Raw genomic sequence first — 17,798 nt, 5'->3', positions numbered from 1 at the left:
GGAGCAGGAGGTAAAGAGGGACCAGGGCCGAGAAGTAGGGTGGGGGAGCAGGGCAGGGTGTCAGAGCAGGACCAGCGCCTGGAGGCAAAGGGGTACGGGGATCGGGAGGCAGAGGGGGTCCGGGGCCAAGAAGCGAGGGGGACCGGAGCCGAGAAGCCGGGGGGACCAGGGCAGAGAGGCAAAGAGAGACAAGGGCCGGGAGGCAAAGGGGGACCAGCGCTGGGAGGCAGAAGGGTACCTGGGCCGGGAGACATTAGTACAAGGCCCAGGAAGTAGAGGGGTACCTGGGCCATGAGACAGGGGGACTAGGGTCAGGAGGTTTAAAGGTCTTCATCCCTATTTCACAGACGGGGGAACTGGGGCCCAGAGAGGTTGAGTGGCTTGCCCAAAGTCACACGGCTGACAAGTGGCAGAGTCGGGATTTGAACCCATGACCTCTGACTCCAAAGTCCGTGCTCTTTCGACGGGGCCACGCTGCTTCTCTAAAGACTTGGCAAATACCATTAAAAAAGGGGCACGGCTGTACCTCTGGGGCCTGTTTCAACCTTCCCATGTCCAAAGCCGAGCCTTGTTGGGGAGGGAGGAGGCTGGCAATCCCCAGGTGGGGTGGGGTGGGGTGGGGGAAGCGTAGGCTGTGGTTGGGCTGATAAGCGCCCTCCTTCCTCAGACTGAGCCCCCTCGTTCCTCTCCCCGTCCTCCCCCTCTCCATCGCCCCGCCTTACCTCCTTCCCCTCACCACAGCACCTGTATGTATGTATATATGTTTGTACGTATTTATTACTCTATTGGATTTGAACATATTTATCCTATTTTATTTTACTAATATGTTTTGTTTTCTTATCTGTCTCCCCCTTCTAGACTGTGAGCCCGCTGTTGGGTAGGGACCGTCTCTATATGTTGCCAACTTGTACTTCCCAAGCGCTTAGTACAATGCTCTGCACACAGTAAGCCCTCAATAAATACGATTGAATGAATGAATGAATGAATGAATGAATGAATGAATGAATGAATGAATACAGGGAGCAGGGCCGGGAGGCAGAAGATCACCAGGGCCTGGAGGCAGAGGGGGACGAGGGCCAGGAGGCAGAGAGGTACCTGGGCCGGGAGACGGGGGAGCCTAGGCCGGGAGGTAGAGGGGACCCAGGGCCAGGACGGAGACAGGAGCCAGGGCCTGGAGATAGAGGGAGACCATGGCTTGCAGAACAGGGGGACCAGGGCTGGGACGCAGAGAGGGACCGGGGTCGGGAGGTAGAATGGGACCATGGTGGGGAGGCAGAGTGGGATCAGGGCCGGGAGGCAGAGTGGTACCTGGGCTGGGAGACAGGGGAACCAGGGCTGGGGCTGGGGAGGGGTAAATGAGCCGAGAGATGGGGAATCAGGGCCGGGAGGCAGAAGGTAAGCAGCGCCAGGAGCCAGAGGTGTAACTGGGCCGGGAGATAGAGAGGGATCAGGGCCGAGAAGTTGGGGGGACCCGGGCCGGTAGCTGGAGGGGGACCTGGACCGGGAGACAGTAGGACCAGGGCTGAGAATCAATCAATCAATCAATCGTATTTATTGAGCGCTTACTGTGTGCAGAGCACTGTACTAAGCGCTTGGGAAGTACAAGTTGGCAACATATAGAGACAGTCCCTACCCAACAGTGGGCTCACACTCTAGAAGGGGGAGACAGATAACAAAACCAAACATATTAACAAAATAAAATAGAATAGATATGTACAAGTAAAATAAATCAATACATAGAGTAATAAATATGTACAACCATATATACATATATACAGGTGCTGTGGGGAAGGGAAGGAGGTAGTCCGGTGGGGATGGAGAGGGGGACGAGGGGGAGAGGAAGGAGGGGGGTCAGTTTGGGAAGGCCTCCTGGAGGAGGTGAGCTCTCAGTAGGGCCTTCAAGGGAGGAAGAGAGCTAGCTTGGCGGATGTGGGGAGGGAGGGCATTCCAGGCCAGGGGGATGACGTGGGCCCGGGGACATGGGTCGACAGTGGGACAGGCGAGAACGAGGCACGGTGAGGAGATTAGCAGCAGAGGAGCGGAGGGTGCGGGCTCGGCTGTAGAAGGAGAGAACTGAGGTGAGGTAGGAGGGGGCGAGGTGATGGAGAGCCTTGAAGCCGAGGGTGAGGAGTTTCTGCCTGATGCGCAGACTGATTGGTCGCCACTGGAGATTTTTGATGCGGGAAGTAACGTGCCCAGAGCGTTTCTGGACAAAGACAATCCAGGCAGTGGCATGAAGCAGAGTGGGACAATGGCCGAGAGGCAGGGGGTGACCAGGTCATAGACGCAGAGGCTGACCAGATCCGGGAGGCAGAGGGGTACCTGGGCTGGTAGGCAAAGGGAGACGAGGGCGGAGATGCGGGTGCGATAAGGACAGGGAGGCAGAGGGAGGCCAGGACCGGGAGGCAAAGGGGGACCAGGGCTGGGAGACCGAAGGGAACCAGGGCCTGAAGGCAGAGAGGGACCAAGGCTAGGAGGCACAGGGGTACCTAGGCCGGGAGACAGGGTGACCAGGGCACGTAGGCAGAGGGGTCCAGTGCAGTACCTAGGCCAGAAGACAGAGGCACCAGGGCCGGGGGGTAGAAGCTGTCCAGGCTGGAGAGGCAGAAGGTGACCAGGGCCGCGAGGTAGAGGGGAACCTGGGCCGGAAGACAGGGGAACCAGGGCGGAGAGTCAGAGGGGGATCAGGGCAGGGAGAGAGGGGGACCAGGGCCGAGAAGCAGAGGGGGAACAGGGCCGGCTGACAGATGGGGACCAGGGCAGATGGGCAGAGGGTGACCAGGGCCAGGGGGCAGAGGGGTACCTACACCGGGAGACAAGGGGACCATGTCCAGGAGGTAGACATGCCTCTCTGACCTGTTTGCCTTCGGTTTTTAGGCCCAGGTACTCCTCTGCCGTGGTTCAAGGTCACACAGCAGACAAATGCCAGAACAGGGATTAGAACCCAGGTCCTCTGACTTCCATGTCTGTGTTCTTTCTACTAAGCCAAGCTGTTTCTTTGCCTACTGTGTGACCTTAGGCAAGTCACTTCACTTCTCTGGGCTTCAGTTCCCTCATCTGTAAAATGATGATTAAAATTAAGAGCCCCATGTGGGACATGGCCTGGGCTGTGTCCACCCTGATTACCTTGAATCTACCCAAGCACGTCCCCTTTCCCGGTCATACCTGGAGGGTTTCCAGTACTCTACCAGTCTAGGCTATGGGAGAGAGAGTAAGGAGACCTACCCATTCCATTCCTAACTTGGGCAGTGGCTAGCGAGTGGAAGACAATCTGCTACAAGTCAAAACTCACCCATGCTGGGCAGCAGGGGAATGGGGGAGAGTCGAGGGCGGAAACTGGAGCTTACTACCCAGAAGGCGGCAATGGTAAACCTCTTCTGTATTTTTACCAAGAAAAATCAATGGATACACTACCAGAACAATTGCAGATGGAGAGGCGGGGGTTTTGGGAGAGGGTTCTGTGGTATCGCTATGGGTTGGCAATGACTCGACCACATAAGAAAAGACCCAAGCCCTTAGAACAATGCATGGCACCTAGTAGGCACTTAACAAATAATGTAAGAAAAAGGAAAAAACAAGATCAGATGAGAAGGCTCATGAGTCATATCTGAACCTTGACACTGCCATAGGGAATGTCTCTGGTACCTGTTTATACTTCCCAAGTGCTTAGTACAGTGCTGTGCACACAGTAAGCATTCAATGAATACGTTTGAAGGAATGAAGGAATGAACCATTCCCTCCCATCGTCTGCCCAGAGAAGGATCTCCAGGAAAAATCTTCCAGGTCTTTCAAAAGACATAAATGAATTCCACATTCCCAAAAGAGATTTTCGTGTATGTATGCATTACTAGTATCATTATTTTTATTATCCTTCACAATACAGGTACACCTACCAACTGTATTATGTTCCCCCAAGTCAGTGCTTTGCACAGAGAAAAGAGTCAGTAAATACCATTCATTGATCCCCTCTAGATTGTAAGGTCGTTTTGACAGGGAGCACGTCTGCTAGTTCAGTTGTACCATACTCTACCAAGCACTTAGTGCACATAGTAAGCGCTCAGTAAATACGGTTCACTGAATGGTTGAAGTGGCTTTGTGGTCTCGCTATATTCATTCATCTGATCGTATTTATTGAGCATTTACTGTGTGCAGAGCACTGTACTAAGCACTTGGGAGAGTACAATATAACAGACACGTTCCCTGCTCAGAATGAGCTTACAATTTAGAGGGGGAGACAGACGTTAATATAAACAAACAAACAAACAAATAAATAAATAAATAAATAAATAAATAAATAAATAAATAAATGATAGATATGGACACTCTCCTGCTGCAACCCAGCCCACACACTTGGTTTCTCTGGTGCTGACCTTCTCACTGTACCTCGGTCTCGTCTAGCTCGCCGCTGACCTCACGCCCACATCATGCTTTTGTCTCAGTACCCCCTCGCTCCTCATGTCAGACAGATCTCCTCCAAGAGGCCTCCCCTGACTGGGCCCTCCTCTCCTCTTCCCTCACCCTACTCTGCGCCGCTCTTTCTTGCTCCTTCATTCATCCCCCCTTTCATCCGCACAGCATGTATGTTGATGTCATGCATGTGGAAGCAGCGTGGCTCAGTGGAAGGAACCCGGGCTTTGGAGTCAGAGGTTATGGGTTCATCAGCTGGGTGACTTTGGGCAAGTCACTTCACTTCTCTGGGCCTCGGTTACGTCATCTGAAAAATGGGGATGGAGACTGTAAGCCCCACGGGGGACATCCTGATCACCTTGTAACCTCCCCAGTGCTTAGAACAGTGCTTTGCACATAGTAAGCAAATAAATGCCATTATTATTATTATTATATCTGTGTGAATATATATAATACACATATAAAATGTATATCCATAATTTATTCATTTATATTAATATATTATAATATATAATATATAAATATATGATAATTATATAATTATATTATATATAATAATTATATAATATATTAATGTCTCCCCCTCTAAACTGTGAGATCATTGTGGGCAGGAATGTGTCTGTTTGCCGTTATAGCGAACGCTCCCAGTGCTTAGTACTGTGCTTTGCACACAGAAAGTGCTCAATAAATGATTGAATGAATGAATGAATGAAATTGGTATGGGTCTGGGAGAGAGGATGAAGAAAAGGGAGTACGTCAGGGCGATGCAGAAGGGGAATGGTGAAGAGGAAAGTAGGGCTTATCAAGGAAGGACTCTTGGAGGAGATTCATTCATTCATTCAATTGTAATTCATTCATTCCATTGTAAAACCTGGCCCCTGGCCCTCCCCCTGCCTAATTGATGGACAGCTGCTGCTCAGAGTCCCAGAACCCTGATCTCTGCCCCCTTAATAATAACAATAATAATTATGGTATTTGTTAAATGCTTACTAAGTACCAAGCACTTAATTAATGGCATTTAATAAGTGCTTACTATATGCAAAGCACTGTTCTAAACGGTGGGGAGGTTACAAGGTGATCAGGTTGTCCCACGTGGGTCTCACAGTCTTAATCCCCATTTTACAGGGGAGGTAACCAAGGCACAGAGAAGTTAAGCCACGCTACTTCTCTAATCACTGTTCACTGTTCACTCTTCTAAGCACTGGGGTGGGTGGAAAAATGCAATCAGGTTGGGCACAGTCCTATCCCACTTGGGGCTCCCAATCTCAATCCCATTTCACAGATGAAGTAACTGAGACACAGATAAGTGAAGTGATGTGCCCAAAGTCACACAGCAGACAAGTGGAAGAGCTGGGATTAGAACCCACAACCTCCAACTCCCAAGCCCGTGCTCTTGCCACTAGACCCTCCCCTTACCTGCTTGACAAACAGCTGCTGCTGTAAACTGTCCCTTTGCCCTAACTCCACTTGCAGGGCTCTGGGAAACCACCTGGAGGAAGTCAGTGACAATTAGGCAGTTCATTCATTCAATTGCATTTACTGAGTGCTTACTGTGTGCAGACCACTGTACTAAGTACCTGGGAAAATACAATACAGCAATAAAGAGAGACAATCCCTGCCCACAACGAGCACACAGTCTAGAGGTGGGGAGGCAGACATCAAAACAAGTAAACACACATCAGTGTAAATAAATAAAATTACAAATATATACACAAGTGCTGTGGGGTAGGGAGTAGGGGAAGAGCAAAGGGAGTAAGTCAGGGTGACATGGAAGGGAATAGGAGAAGAGAAAAGTGGGGTTTAGTCTGAGAAGGCCTCTTAGAGGAGATGTGACTTCAGTAAGACGTTGAAGATCGGGAGAGTAATTGTCTGGCATCCAAGCCGTCACCAAAACCTGCCGGTCTCAGCACCGCAACATTGAGAAGATCCGCCCTTTCCTCTCCATCCATACCGCTACCCTGCTCGTTCAAGCTCTCATCCTATCCCGTCTGGACTACTGCATCAGCCTTCTCTCTGATCTCCCATCCTCGTGACTCTCTCCACTTCAATCCATACTTCATGCTGCTGCCCGGATTATCTTTGTCCAGAAACGCTCTGGGCATATTACTCCCCTCCTCAAAAATCTCCAGTGGCTACCAATCAATCTGCGCATCAGGAAGAAACTCCTCACCCTGGGCTTCAAGGCTGTCCATCACCTCGCCCCCTCCTACCTCACCTCCCTTCTCTCCTTCTACAGCCCAGCCCGCACCCTCCGCTCCTCCGCCGCTAATCTCCTCACTGTACCTCGTTCTCGCCTGTCCCGCCATCGACCCCCGGCCCACGTCATCCCCCGGGCCTGGAATGCCCTCCCTCTGCCCATCCGCCAAGCTAGCTCTCTTCCTCCCTTCAAGGCCCTGCTGAGAGCTCACCTCCTCCAGGAGGCCTTCCAAGACTGAGCCCCTTCCTTCCTCTCCCCCTCGTCCACCTCTCCGTCCCCCCCATCTTACCTCCTTCCTTTCCCCACAGCACCTGTATATATCTATATATGTTTGTACATATTTATTACTCTATTTATTTATTTATTTATTTTACTTGTACATATCTATTCCATTTACTTTATTTTATTAGTATGTTTGGTTTTTTTTCTCTGTCTCCCCCTTTTAGACTCTGAGCCCAATGTTGGGTAGGGACTGTCTCTATATGTTGCCAATTTGTACTTCCCAATCGCTTAGTACAGTGCTCTGCACATAATAAGCGCTTAATAAATATGATTGATTGATTGATTGATTGAGAAGGGAAGGAGTTCCAGGCCTTGGGTCAGGGGTCGGCGGCGAGACAGGTGAGATCGAGGTATGGTGAGAAGGTTAGCAGCAGAGGAGTGAAGAGTGCGGGCTGGGTTGTAGAAGTAGAGAGGTGAGATGAGTTACGAGGGGGCAAGGTGATGGAGTGCTTTAAAGCTCATGGTGAGCAGCTTTTGCTCGATATGGAGGTGGATAGGTAACCACTGGAGATATTTGAGGAGGGGGGTGACATACCCTGAACGTTTCTGTAGAAAGAAGATATGGGCAGCGGAGTGGAGTATGGATTGGAGTGGCGGAATAGATGGAGGATGTGAGGTCATAAAGGAGGCTGAAGAAATTATCTAGGTGGGATAGAGTGAGTGATTGTACTAACTTGGTAGCGGTTTGGATGGAGAGGAAAGGGTGGATTGTAGCAATGTTAAGAGGAGACCGACAGGATTTGGTGACGGATTGGATATGTGGATTGAGTAAGAGAGACGTATCAAGGATAATACTGAGATTCTAGGCTTGTGAAGGAAGGATGGTGGTGCTGTCTACAGTGATGGGAAAGTCCAGGAGAGGACAAGGTTTTGGTGGGAAGATAAGGAGCTCTGTTTTAGACATGTTAAGTTTGAGGTGATGGGAGGACATTCGAGGTAGTAATATCTTGAAGGCAGGGGCAGATTCGAGCCTGGAGAGAGGGAGAGAGATCAGGGAAGAGATGAAGATTTGTGTATCATCTGCATAGAGATGGTATTTGAAGCCATGGAAGTGAATGAGTTCTCCAGGGGAATGAGTGTAGATGGAGAATAGAAGGGGACTCAGAACTGAACCCTGATGGACCCCCACGGTAAGGAGGTGGGAGGGAGAGGAGGAGTTCGCGAAAGAGACTGAGAATGAACGACCAGAGAGATAAGAGCAGACCAGGAGAGAAGTTGCAGTGGTCTCACTGATCGGCAGGCAAACTGAGAACAAGGTCCCTGGCAGGGTGGGGTGTAGGACCAGGTCTGTTTGCCCCAGGCAGAGCGGGATCCCAAGCTGAATTTCTTCTAGGAAGACAGTGGAATTTGAGAATAGAGAAGCACCATGGCCTAGTGGATAGAGCCCGGGCCCGGAAGTTAGAAGGACCTGGATTCTAATCCCAGCCCGGTCACCTGTCTGCTGTGTGACATTGGTTAAGTCACTTCATTTCTCTGGGCCTCAGTTCCTTCATCAGCAAAATGGGGATTAAGGCGTTAAGCCCCAGGTGGAACAGGGACTATGTCCCAGTTGAGTAGCTTGTATCCACTCCAGTATAGTACCTGGCACAGAGTAAATGACTAACAAATGCCTTAAGGAAAAAAAGGTGCTTAAGAAATATCATTCATTCATTCAATCGTATTTATTGAGCGCTTACTGTGGGCAGAGCAGAGTACTTGGGAAGTACAAGTTGGCGACATATAGAGATGGTCCCTACCCAACTATGGGCAAGAGCTTTGTCCAGTGCTCTGCACATTGTAAGGCCTCTATAAATAATGATTGATTGATTGATTGGCACATCGTAAGCACTTAACAAATATTGTAAGAAAAAAGAGATGTGCTTAAGGAATACCAAATCCTTAGTCCAGTGCTCTGCACATAGTAAACACTCAATATATGCCATTGATTGATTGTTTGGCACATAGTAAGAACTTAACAAATATCATTAAAAAAAAAGAAAGTAGGGTTTTTTGCCACCCTGGCTCCTCTCCTGGGACAAATAAAGTTTTGGGTGCAGCCCACTGGCAGTGGCAAAATGGGCAAATCGTGGAAGTTGGCACAGAATAATGTCCAGAGCCTGGGCCTGATAGTTAGAGAATCTGACAGTAAGCTTTCTGAGGGCAGGGATAATGTTTACTAACTCTACCATACTCTGTTTTGCAGTATATGCAGCAGCATGGTTCAGAGGAGTCAAAGGTCAAGGGTTCGAATCCCAACTCCGCCACATGTCTGCTGTGTGACCTTGGGAAAGTCACTTAACTTCTTTGAGCCTCAGTTACCTCACCTGTAAAATGGGGAGTAAGACTTTGAGCCCTACGAGGGACAACTTGATCACCTTGTATCCCCTCCATTGCTTTGAACACTGCTCTGCACATAGCACTATAATGCTATCATTATTATTACATTCTGCCAAGCACTGTATTAAGCGCTCTGCACAGGTAAGCTCTCAACAAATACCACTGATTGATTTTCTCAGCCTTGCCACAGGCCTGACGTAAGAGCTTGAGCCAGACACCTAACCTTTCTGGGCCTCAATTTCCTCATCTGGCAAAGTGGCATTAATAATAATACTTATTAAAAATAATGTCTGTGATATTTTTAAGGGCTTACTATGATCCAAGGACTGCAGTGAGTACTGGGTAGATCCAATGTGATCAGATCCGAATCAATTCCTGTCCTAAATGGGCCTCAAAGGTTAAGGTAGAGGGAGAATAGTTATGTAATCCCCATTTTACAGACGAGGAAACTGAGGCACAAGGAAGTTAGTTGTCTTCCCACAGTCATAAAACAGGCAAGTGTCTGAGCCGGGATTATAAACCAGGTCTTCTGACCCCAAGGCATTTGTCGGCCTACTTCCCAGGACTGCTGTGTGTTGTCTAGTGAGCTGGGAGTCAGCAGAACCTGGGTTCGAAGTGGTTAATGGGCTATCCTGAAGGTCAGGATGGGCTTTTGGGTTTCACAAGATCTAAGTGGGCCATTGAGGCCCACCAAGGGTAAAAGGTCACAGGGGCCTCCAAAGACTCAAGTGGGTTTTTGGGTCCCCCTAGGAGGGAGAGGTGAGCAGAATTGTCCCAGTTTGCAATGGAAAGGAGACAGAGCATGGCCTGCCCTGGGCTTTGGTGAGTAGGGGGCTTTGGCTACTTCACCTTCCCCCTCCCTTTTTTAGAGGGGTCTGGGATTGGGCTTGCTGGAATTGTTGATGCCTATTGTATTGGTGATGAGGATGACAATGACAATAATGATGACATGGGGTTATCAGGATTGAGCAGGTGGGGTGGAGAGGAGGTTGGAGGAAGTGGTGATTACACTGTTTCAGAAATGATTTAAATGTTCATTTTGTTGAACTGTGTGGGGATGAAGATTGTAGGGGCAAGGGAGGGGTGCTTGATGTTGATGGGTTGTGGTGCTGCTAATGACATGTATACATTGTGCGCTGCCTGGGTGTGGGGCAGTAGGGAAACTGGGGAGGAGTTGGGGTGGTGATGATTGTTTTGGGGGTTCTGATGTTGTTTTCAGAGTAAGCGCTTAATAAATGCCATTATAAAAAATAATAAAAACATAACGGTGCGTGCTCAGAGTCTGTCTGTGTCTGTGGGTCTGTCCATTCTGTGTCTCCCCTGTTCCCACTAGATTTAGGGCCAGGATGGTGTTCTCTCCATCCCCGTAGACCTCACCGGGGAGATCGATGCCCAGTTGCTACCGGTCATGGTGGGCGAGGAGCCACTCCTGCTGTAGCTGCAGTGCTGGTCCCACTGCTCCTACCCCTGTAGGGCTGAGGGCAACGATCCGGTGTGTGTGGGCAGAGACTGTGTCTCTTCTTCAGTGCGTTGTCCCCTGCTTGATCTCTCTCCTTAAACCTTCCTCTTCCTGCTAGCTATAAGGAATTATACTAATCAATGGTATTTATCGAGCACTTGCTGAGTACACAGCACTGTCCTATATCACATGGTCAACTGCTTAAAAGCAGTGATGGTGTGTCCTGTCTGTGTTGAATCGCCCCCAGTGCCTAGCAGGCAAAAATGCACTTAATATGAGATGTGCTCTCTAGGGTTCTCTGCCCCGTAAATGACAGACAGTAGGTAGGTCATTCATTCATTCATTCATTCATTCATTCATTGAACATTTACTGTATGAAGAGTACCATACTAAGCTCTTGGAAAGTACAATTCAGCAACAAATATTCATTCAATCATATTTATTGAGCGCTTATTCTGTGCAGAGAACTGTACTAAGCGCTTGAGAAGTACAAATCGACAACACAGAGAGGGGAGACGGACAACAAAACAAAACATGTAGACAGATGTCAAAATCGTCATAATAAATACAATTTCACGATACTCCAATAATCACCTTGCCCCAGCTGACTGCCGTTAAACACGTCTTGGGGATTTTGTCAGCTGTAGGGAACCAACAAAATGTAAACATAGATTCTTTCGTTCCAGAAAGATGAAATTCCTTCAATGGGCTCACAGTCTAGAAGGGGGGAGGTAGACATCAAGACAAGTAAACAGGCATCAATAGCATCAATATGAATTAATAGAATTAATGATATATACACATCATCAATAAAATTAATGAAATTATAAATATGTACATATATAACCACAAGTGCTTTGGGGTGGGGAGTGGGGTAGAGCAGAGGGAGCGAGTGGGGGCTATGGGGAGGGGATGGGGAGCAGAGGAAAAGGGGAGGCTCAGTCTGGGAAAGCCTCGTGGAGCTTTTAGTAGGGCTTTGAAGCGAGAAGTGTGCTAGTTTGATGGATTTGAGAAGGGAAGGCTTTCCAGACTAGAGGAAGGATGTGGGCCACGGGTTGATAGAGGGACTGGCAAGATTGAGGCACAGTGAGGAGGTTAGCGGCAGAGGAGTGGAGTGTGCGGGCTGGGCTATAGAAGGCGAGAAGGAAGGTGAGGTTGGGGGGCGAAAAGTGTTGGAGAGCTTTGAAGTCAGTAGTGAGGAGATTTTGCTTGATATGGAGGTTGATAGGCAACCACTGGAGAATTTTGAGGAGGGGAGTGACATGCCCAGAATGTTTCCATAGAAAGATAATCAGGGCAACAGAATGAAGTATAGACTGGAGTGGGGAGAGACAGGAGGTTGGGACATACACAGGGCCTGTCCAACCCAGTGAGTCCACTCAGTGGCCTGACTAATATTGTGAGCCCCTCGAGGGCAAGGTCAACTTGAGATTAGGCCTGTCTGATGTTTTGAGCCCCTGCCCTGGAGACAGGGCCACAGGGACTTTGGGACATTCTGACATTGTGAGCCTTCCACAGCAGGGGCTCTGAAAAGGTGAGCCCGCCTGACTTTGTGAGCCGCCTGAGGGAAGAGCCCGGGTACCAGGGAGAGAGAGAAAAATATGGGTGCATGGCAAAGGGGGCTAGCTTTATGCCATGAACCCCAGATTTGAGTCTTCAAATCTCAGGGCACCGGGAAGAACAATACAAATATGGGTGCTGGTAAAAAGAGACTGGCTTCATGCCATGAAGCCCAGATTTGACATTTGGGTCTTCGTGGCCTGGGAGCCAGGAAGGACACTAAAAGTTTGGGTACCAGCCAAACAGGGGCTAGCTTCAAGCCACAAACCCCAGAGCCCCGGGGCCTGAGAGTAATCACATTGGTGCTGACAAAAGAAAGTGCGGGGAGTGGGGGAACTTGCTATATACCATGAACCCAGGAAACAGGGCGAGAGAAAAAACATGGATGCTGGCAAAAGGGAGACTGGCTTCATGCCATGAGTCCTACATTTGAATCTTCCCGTCTGAGTCTTCGTGGTGCAAGCACCAGAAAGATTAATAAAACTATGAGTGCTAGTTAAAGGAAATTGGCTTCATGGTTATGGTGATATTTATTAACTGCTTTCTATGTGTCAAGCACCGTTCTAAGCACTGGGGTAGATAAAATCTAATCAGGTTGGATCTAGTCCCTGTCTCACAGTATTAATCCCTATTTTACGGATGACGTGACCGAGGCACAGAGAAGTTAAATGTCTGCTGTGTGACCTTGGACAAGTCCAGGTGTAGAGCTAGGATTATAACCCAGATCCTTCTGACTCCCAGGCCCATGCTCTGTCCACTAGACCATGCTGCTTCATGCCACGAACCCCAAATCCAAGTCTTCTTTTTGGGATATTCTTGTCCCGGGTACTGGGAAGAACAATAAAAGTAAGGGTGCTGGCAAAGGAGAAACTGGCTTCATGCCATGAACCCCAGATTTGAATCTTCCCAGAGAGATCTTCATAGCCTAAGCACCAGGAAGGAAAATAAAATGGGGGCAGGAGAAAGAAGGCTTGGTTTCATACCAAGAGCTCCAGGTTTTAGTCTTCCTATTTGGGTCTTCACGGGCCAGGCCCTGGGAAGAGCGATTAAAAATATTTGTTCTGGCAAAAGGGAGGTTGGCTTCACGCTACTAACCAAAGATTTGAGTTATCCCATTTGGGTCTTCATGGCTAAAGTGCCGGGAAGACGAATACCATGAGTACTAGCAAAATAGGGCTTGCTTCATGTCTTGAACCCCAGATCTGAGTCGTCCCACTTGGGTCTTCACGGCTCACATACCATGATGAGGAATGGTGAACACGGGTGTCGGGAATCGCGGGTCTGGCTTCGTGCCATGAACCCTCGATTTGAGTCTTCCCATTTGGGTTTTCCTGGCCCAAGTGCCGGGAAGAACTATAAAAGTGTGGGTGCTGGCAAGAGGGAGGTTGGCTTCATGCCATGATCCTCAAAGTTGACTCCCTTTGGGGTCTTCATGACCCAGGTAGTAAAGAAAAAGATAAAAAATAAGGGTGCCAGCAAACTGAGCCTGGCTTCATACCATGAACTGCAGATTTGAGTATTCCCATTAGGGGCTTCATGGCTCAGGTATCAGGGAACAAGTTAAAAATAGGGGGGCCGGCTTCATTCATTCATTCATTCAATCATATTCATTGAGCGCTTACTGTGTGCAGAACACTGTACTAAGCGCTTGGGAAGTACAAGTTGGCAACATATAGTACAAATTGGCAACATGCTGGGGTAATCCAACCTTGGCTTCACAGACTCCGTACTCTCCTGGTTCTCCTCGTATCTCTCCGGTCGTTCATTCTCATTATAGAACTAATAGACCCACATCCTGCCTTCAAGGAGCTTTCAATCAAGTGAGGGAGACAGACGCCAAAATAAACTACAGTGGGGGGGAAAGTAATGGAATTTAAAGATCCGTTCATAAGTGCTGCAGGAGGTGAGTCCCTAAAGTGCTCAGTGAATAAAGCTCAGTGAATCGGTTACACAGTCCTGAGGGAAACAGTATCAGGGAGAGTGGTGGCCTGCCAGATGTGAGGGGAGAAGGGGTGTCCAGGTGGGAAGAGAGGAAGCTTCCCCGGATGTCTCTGGAGTACAGTACAGTGCTCTTCGTTTAGTACATTGCCTGGAAAGAGGAGGGGATCGGAGGAGCAGCTCCAAAAACAATGCTTTAATGGGGGAAATCCCAACAGCCAGGATCTTGGGGAAGTCTTGCAAATTTAAATTAGTAAACCACATACCTATCATATTTACGTTCTGATTTCTAATTATTCTCCTCCACTTTTTCCCCCAATAAAATAAAATAATATTGAGAACAATGATTGTAATACATTGTAGTAGAGCATATGTAGTATATGATTGTAGTATAGTATACGTTATATGTAATACATGTTGGCTTACTGTGAGCCGAGCAGTATAGCATCTGTCAGTGTAGACGTGACACAATCAAGTTGGACACAATTCATTTATTCATTCATTCAATTGTATTTAGTGCTTATCGTGTGCAGAGCAGTTTACTAAGTGCTTGGTACAAATCGGCAACATACCTTCCCAACCACGGGCTCACAGTCTGGAATGGGGAGACAGACAAAAAGACAAAACAAGTAGACAGGTGTCAATACTATCAGAATAATATATATATTATAGCGATATATATATAGCTATATACACATCATTAATAAAATAAATATAATATGTATAAATAAAATAAACAGAGTAATAAATATGTAGAAATAAATAGAAGTGCTGTGGGGAGGGGAAGGGGGTAGGGCAGAGGGAGGGAAGCATTAGGGGGTATGAACACAATTAGGGGTCTTAGGGGAGACAATAGGGTGGGAAAAGGGGAGGTCAGGAAGGGAAGATCTTTTGGATGAGATGTGATTTTAGTAGTGCTAAGAAAATGAGGAGGGAGAGGGAGTTCCAGGCCAGAGAGAGGAAGTGAGAATGGAGTGAGAGAAGAGATCGAGGCACAGTGAGTAGACTGACGAGGATCAAAGTGTGCATGTGGCAGGGTGGTAGCTGAAGAAGAGTGAGGATCGGTAAGAGGGAAAGGGCCGAAAATAGCTTAAAGGTTCCGGTTAATTCATTCATTCATTCAATTGTATTTATTGAGCGCCTACTATGTGCAGAGCCCTGGACTAAGCACTTGGAAAGTACAATTTGTTGATGTGGTGCTGGACGGGCATTCGCTGGAGGTTTCTTAGGAGCAGGGAGACGTGCACACAGAGCTAATCAGAAAAATCACCCTGGCAGCTGAGCAAAGTGTGGACTTGTCCAAGGTCGTACAGCAGGCCAGTGGCAGAGCAGAGACAAGAACCAAGACCCCTGACTCACAGCCCCTTGCTCTTTCCACTGTCATACACTAATCCTTGCCACACGAGTGCTCAATAAATGCTATTACTGACAATAACAATGCTACTACTAATAATTGTGGTATTTTTTCAGTGCTTACTCTGTTCCAAGCACTGTACTGCTACCCAGCCCTCACACTCTGCTCCACTTCCACCAGTTACTAATTGTGTCAAGTGCTTAGCAATTCTAGTTCCATGGGGAGGGGGTGGGGGTCACAGGCTAAGGGGGAGGGAGGACAGGTACTTAATCCTTATTTTATATATGAGGAAACTGAGGCACAGGGAAGTTTGAATGCTTTCCTTCAGTTACGTAACAGACAAGTGGCAGAACCGGAATCTGACCCTGGATCCGCTGAGTCGAGGCCCGGTGGACTTTCCACTAGTCCACGCCTTTTCTCTTCCGCTCACCAGGTGACACATTCCGTCAGAGCGGGACAGTCTCCACCACCTTCCTTTGAATCAGTCTTATTCATTCATTCATTCATTCATTCAATCGTACTTATTGAGCGCTTACTCTGTGCAGAGCACGGTACTAAGCGCTTGGGAAGTACAAGTTGGAAACACATAGAGACGGTCCCTACCCAACAGCGGGCTCACAGTCTAGAAGGGGGAGACAGACAACAAAACAAAACATATTAACAAAATGAAATAAATACAATAACTATGTACAAATAAATAAATAAATAGAGTAATAAATACACATAAATTTATATACATATCTATATGTATATATACAGGTGCTGTGGGGAGGGGAAGAAGGTAAGGCTGGGGGGACGGGGAGGGGAGGAGAGAGAGAGGAAAGAGGGGGCTCAGTCTGCGAAGGCCTCCTGGAGGAGGTGAGCTCTCGGTAAGGCTTTGGAGGGAGGAAGAGAGCTAGCTTGGCGGATGTGCGGAGGGAGGGCATTCCAGGCCAGGGGGATGACGTGGGCCGGGGGTCGACGGCGGGACAGGCAAGAACGAGGCACAGTGAGGAGATTAGCGGCAGAGGAGCGGAGGGTGTGGGCTGGGCTGTAGAAGGAGAGAAGGGAGGTGAGGTAGGAGGGGGCGAGGTGATGGAGAGGCTTGAAGCCCAGGATGAGGCGTTTTTGCCTGATGTGTAGGTTGATTGTTAGCCACTGGAGATTTTTGAGGAGGGGAGTAACTTGCCCAGAGCGTTTCTGCACAAAGACGATCCAGGCAGCGGCGTGAAATATGGATTGAAGAGGGAGAGACAAGAGGATGGGAGATTGGAGAGGAGGCTGATGCAGTAATCCAGTCAGGATAGGATGAGAGATTGAACGAGCAACGTAGTGGTTTGGATGGAGAGGAAAGGGCCGATCTTGGCGATGTTGCGGCGGTGAGACCGGCAGGTTTTTGTGACGGATTGGATGTGAGGGGTGAACGAGAGAGCGGAATCGAGGATGACACCAAGGTTGCGGGCTTGTGAGACGGGAAGGATGGTACTGCAGTCAACAGTGATGGGAAAGTCAGGGACAGAGCAGGGTTTGGGAGGGAAGATAAGGAGTTCTGTCTTGGACATGTTGAGTTTTAGTTGGCGGGCAGACATCCAGATGGAGATGTCCTGAAGTCAGGAGGAGATGCGAGCCTGGAAGGAGGGAGAGAGAACAGGGGCAGAGATGTAAATTTGAGTGTCATCAGCGTAGAGATGATAGTTGAAGCCGTGGGAGCGAATGAGTTCACCAAGGGAGTGAGTGTAGATAGGGAACAGAAGGGGACCAAGAACCGAACCTTGAGGAACCCCTACAGTAAGGGGATGGGATGGGGAGGAGGAGCCCGCAAAAGAGACTGAGAATGAATGGCTGGAGAGATAAGAGGAGAACCAGGAGAGGACAGAGTCTGTGAAGCCAAGGTTCCCACCCAATCACCCTCTCTGAGAGGTACTACCCACCCACCTATCCATCCATCCATCCAACCCCCTTGGAAATCAGCACCCGTTCCCTCCAGAATGAGCCTGCCACACTGGAACTATCTACCCTGAGGTCACCCCCACCTCCTTCCTCCCTCTGGAACTGTCTTCCCCGCCCCCCCAGGAACCAACCACCCTCACAGGAGTCATCCTCTCCTACTGAAGCTCTGCTCCACCTCCTCCCCACCTACGGTCTCTTTCCCCATCCCACCTAGAATCACAACCTCCACCCTATTTCCCCTCCCCCCCACCCCCACCCCCTGCCAGCCAAATGAGCCACCCCAACAACCATCCCTTCCTCCTCCCTATATGACTCAGCTGTCTTTGTGACCCTGCTCTGGGGTCTTGGTCCCCGGC

The sequence above is a fragment of the Tachyglossus aculeatus genome, unplaced genomic scaffold (genome assembly GCF_015852505.1).
Source record: "Tachyglossus aculeatus isolate mTacAcu1 unplaced genomic scaffold, mTacAcu1.pri scaffold_171_arrow_ctg1, whole genome shotgun sequence".
Classification (NCBI taxonomy): Eukaryota; Metazoa; Chordata; class Mammalia; order Monotremata; family Tachyglossidae; genus Tachyglossus; species Tachyglossus aculeatus.
The sequence above is the reverse complement of the archived record's forward strand: the minus strand, read 5'-3'. Positions refer to the sequence as shown.